Genomic DNA, 4,872 nt, shown 5'->3' with positions numbered 1-4,872 from the left:
TAAAGTGCTATATAAATGCTATTGTTGTTGTCACTCCTCAATCTCTGTAGTAGTGGCTTTGAGAAAGCTGTATTGTTTCTTCATGTTCTACCATCTTTGACAGTCTCTTCAGGTACTGTTCTACATTGGTAAAGGAATTTCTTCATCAGGAGCTCCCTACATTGATGAAATCACATGTCAAATCAAAAGGCAACAAATATAAGGAATTCAGAGAAATATGGGAAGTCTTTTATGAAGTGATTTAGAGTAAAATAAACAGAACCAGGAGAACCATAAGGTTATGAATGTAATAATTTTAAATAATTTCATATTATAATGTAAGATGTAATTTCATAGACATTTGATCATCTCATATTGAAGCATATGAAAAAAAGACGAACTTAAGATAAATGTAGCTTATTCACTTGCATCTGTTGCAAAGGAAGAAGAGGTAGATAAATTCTATAAGGAACTTGATAATATCCTCAAAATCAGTGGTTCCCAAACGTTTTTTGGCCTACTGCCCCCTTTCCAGAAAAAATATTACTTCGCGCCCCCCGTCACATACTATCACCGCCCCCTTAGTTATTCTCCGCCCCCAAATGCACCTGTGGCCATCACTGCTTCGCTGCAGCACCCACCAGGGGGTGGTGGCGCCCACTTTGGGAATCACTGCTCTAAATTAATCAGCAGTGCTTAATGACTTCAGTGCCAAGGGGATGGCAGCACAAGATATAGTGAGAAAAATGAGTCAGAAATAGAGCAGGCAAAGCCTTGTGGACTACACAAAAGCTTTAAATTTCTACATCATAAATGTAGATTCATTTTCAGAATTCAGTTTCAGAAAAGGATTGGTAGGCACTGAACACGGTGAACACTGATCAACATTACAAAAAAATGAAGTTTCTGTCAGTCAGGAAGTGACTCGCATGTAGATGTCAAATTTGAATGAACTGAATGGATAGATTACTGACTTTTCAGAGAAAAGATGAAGTACAAAGCTGGAAGAACAGACAAAAGGAGAAAAAAATTCATTTGAAATAACTCAATCCTTACCTATTAAAATAAGTTGTTGATCATTAAAAAAATGAGTAGTGAGTGAAAGGTCAGACAGTTTATACTTTCACAAAATATAAAAGGTATAAATCAATTGCCTTTACAAGGTGCTCCAAAGAGCTAAGAAGCACCAGTCAGCAAACACTTGACTTACTGCACAAAAGATATGGGGAAACCAAAGGCAAACCTAGTTTAAAATATAAAATGATTAAAAATGTCTGCCCTCTGATCCAGCCATACCATTGTTGGGTTTGTACCCCAAAGAGATCATAAATAAACAGACTTGTATGAAAATATTTATAGTTGTGCTTTTTGTGGTGGCAAAGAACTGGAAAATGAGGGTATGCCCTTCAGTTGGGGAATGGCTGAACAAACTGTGGTATATGCTGGTGATGGAATACTATTGTGCTCAAAGGAATAATAATCTGGAGGAATTCCAGGTGAACTGGAAAGACCTCCAGGAATTGATGCAGAGTGAAAGGAGCCAGAGCCAGAAGAACACTGTACACAGAGACTGATACACTGTGGTAAAATAGAATGTAATGGACCTCTGTACCAGCAGCAATGCAATGATCCAGGACAATTCTGAGGGATTTATGGCAAAGAACGTTACCCACATTCAGAGGAAGTACTGCAGGAGAGGAAACATAAGAAAAACAACTGCTTGAATGCATGGGTTGAAGCGGACATAATTGGGGATGTAGACTCGAAACTACCACACCAATACAAGTAACAATTTGGAAATAGGTCTTGATCAAGGACACATGTTAAAACCAGTGGAAATGTGCGTCAGCCATGGGTGGGGGGAGTGCGGGGGGTGAAGGGGAAAAGTAGGAGCATGAATCATGTAACCATGTTAAAAACGAATATTAATAAATGTTTAAAAAAAATAAAATAAAATATAAAGTGATTGTAAAATCTCATGGAGATAATGGAATTAGTATATGTATGTATGTTATATATATAACATATACACTTAATATACATATGCTTATTATAGATTGAGAACTGGAAAAGATCTTAGAGATCATCTAATCCCTTCAATTTACAGATGAAGAAACCAAAACCAAGAGGTTAAGTAATTTGCCCATAACCCAGCTCCACTCCTACCTTCCTGCTTCATGTAAAAGCCCTCTTATGTATCAAATATATGTATATTATTTATACACACCATCATGTATATCTCTAAATATTCATATATTCAAGTACTTCTCATTATGGTAAAGTTTGTCACAAAAATCTTAGATCTTTCCTACGTTTATTCTCTAGTCCTTCTATTTTCATCTTTAAATGTCTTAATAATAAGTCTTTTAGCAAGGTCTTTTCAAACTAATTTTATTCTACTGTGATTTATTAGTTGATACTGACCATAGGCTATAGAGTAATCTGCACATCAGGGACATCCCCTAGAGCGTGATGGCAAACCTTTTAGACACCTTAGAGACCAAGTGTCCAAACTGCAACCCTTACACTACATGTGAGTCCCTCTCCCTTACCCCAGACAGGGGAGGTAGGAAATACTCTCATTGAGCTGCTGGGCAGAGGGGCGAAATGTCTTCAGGCATGAAATGTTCTCAAACATAAGGGGAGAGAGGGAAAGTGGCAGTTTCCTCTGGCACGCTCCAGGACACATGCCATAGGTTCACCAACATGGCCCTAGAGGTTGGGAACAGTTAGAAAATATGATCTCTAAAATTAAAGATATTTAAAATAAAAATATTTTTAAAAATACAACTTCTAAAATTAAAACAAGAATCAACATAAATGCATATTGGTCTTCTGGGAAAATCTTTCCAGGAAAGTAACTCACAAAATAGAACTAGAGTATTTAAGTTATTAAATTGCCTCTAAAAATACACATCAAAACAAAATTTAAGTTTTAGATAAGAAATGACACTCAAAAATTTATCATGTTTGTCTTGAAATACTGACTAAAGTTAATGGCTAAAGAATATTTTAAAATTAAAAATTGAAAAAAACTATTAGTATATCTGGCCTATCTTAATGCAAGTTCAATAACTTGCAGATACATGCTTATTAGCAGATAAAGTTATATCTCTAGCGGATACTTCATTATAATTTGATGGCATTATTTCTTTGTCAGGCAATTCTCTAAAAGTGTTCCCAAGAAGAACCCATGTGAAGAGGGGTGATGTTAATATTAGCAAAATAATTATGTATCTCCCAATATTATTCACCCAAAACAGGGCATTCAGAAATATTGTGGTACTGTGGTGTCACAACTTCTCTGGCTTCAACTTTCTGCTCTGGAAAATTAGAGTCATTGAGATGCTTTGTGAGGTTTTCAGCTCAGATGTTGTGGTTAACTCCATTTTGTTCAAAATGTTCCCTAATTCTTCCTTATCTCTGGGAATATGTCAGATTTCCTTGACCAGCATGTTTCAAATCCCAAAGTAGACCATGGACAAATTAATATTGGAAATATTAGTTTTAAGATCATTAAACTCTGGGAAATGACTAAACAAATTATGGCATAGAAATGAAATAGAATATTAGGTAAGCAATGCCAAATGAGATATTCAAAAATACTAGGGGAGACTTGTATAAACTGATATAGAACAGAATGAACAAAACCAAGATAACAATTTATACAACTACAATAAACATTAATATCAGATCAATGAAGTGAGTAATCATAACTTTAGAAGAGTATAAAGTGTGCCTCCTTCTTAACAGAGAAGCAATGGACTAGAAATGCATGAAATATATATTTTCAACTGACCAATATGTACATTTATATTTGCTTATTTTAATAGTGTCAAACTCAAATAGAAAAGCCAGGGGTACCACTTAACTCTACATAAGGATACCTGCTGGACAAGTATTAACTCAGAAACCTACATATCAATATTAACTATGTTCTAAAGTATTTTCATTTATTTTGTTAAATACTTCCCAATTACACTTTAATCTGGGAGGACCGGTAGTAGTGCAGGAATTCAACATCTGTTTATATGAGTCAAAGGAAGAATTTTATTTTGGGGATGGAGCTGTTACCATGGGCAAATCATTGAATCCTCTCAGTTTTGGTTTCCTCTTCTGAAAATAGATGGGATTAGACTTGATGATTTCTAAGGTCTTTCTCAGCTCTTAATCTATGATATTATGGAGCCCATTGTAAAGATAGGAAAATAAGGAGCCAGAAAGGGAAAGTGACTTGTTTAAAACCAAAGTACTATTAAATGTCAGAATCAAGACACAAACTGGGTCTTTTTCATTTGAAATCTAGAGTTTTTTCACCTGTATTTTGGTTTTACTATACCAAGCAAAAAACCAAAAGCATGTGCTTACTTTGGCAGCACAAACACTAAAATTGGAACAATATAGAGAAGATTTGCATGGTCCCTGTGTGAGGACAGTGTTCCATATTTTAAAATCTTTTAGATGATTGCACATATGAAATCTATATTAGATTGCTTACCATCTCAGGAAGGGGAAAGAAGAGAAGGGGAGAGAATTTGGAACTCAAAACTAAAAAAAAAAAAAAAAAAGTTAAAAATTGCTTTTACATGTAACTGGGGAGGAAAATTATATATTATTAAATTTTAAAAAGGCAAAGGCATGAGAGTATAGTGACTTACTAATATAAATATTTTAGCATTACACTTAAAAAAAATAATTTGTTTAAAATGCCAAATGATAGATCAGACCCTTGAACCGCGATAGCCACAGTACAATTACAAACCCCCTATCTTGCCAAATGGTATACATCTTATCAACTACTGATTCATCTCATTTATAAGTATGAAGAAAATGAATTTTAAAAGTGAAATCGCAAAAAAAGGCTATTATAACATTCTTTATAATATAGATATT

General features: G+C 34.5%; 1 non-coding gene across 1 annotated transcript; it reads left to right on the top strand.

The window, feature by feature from the left end:
• Window positions 1-4,339: 4,339 nt before the first annotated feature.
• On the top strand, window positions 4,340-4,446 carry LOC123248151. The gene has a single exon (XR_006506241.1). It is a non-coding gene; the product is annotated as a U6 spliceosomal RNA (small nuclear RNA).
• Window positions 4,447-4,872: the final 426 nt, after the last annotated feature.

The sequence above is a fragment of the Gracilinanus agilis genome, chromosome 4 (assembly GCF_016433145.1).
Source record: "Gracilinanus agilis isolate LMUSP501 chromosome 4, AgileGrace, whole genome shotgun sequence".
Classification (NCBI taxonomy): Eukaryota; Metazoa; Chordata; class Mammalia; order Didelphimorphia; family Didelphidae; genus Gracilinanus; species Gracilinanus agilis.
This window is presented reverse-complemented; position numbering and strand designations above follow the sequence as displayed.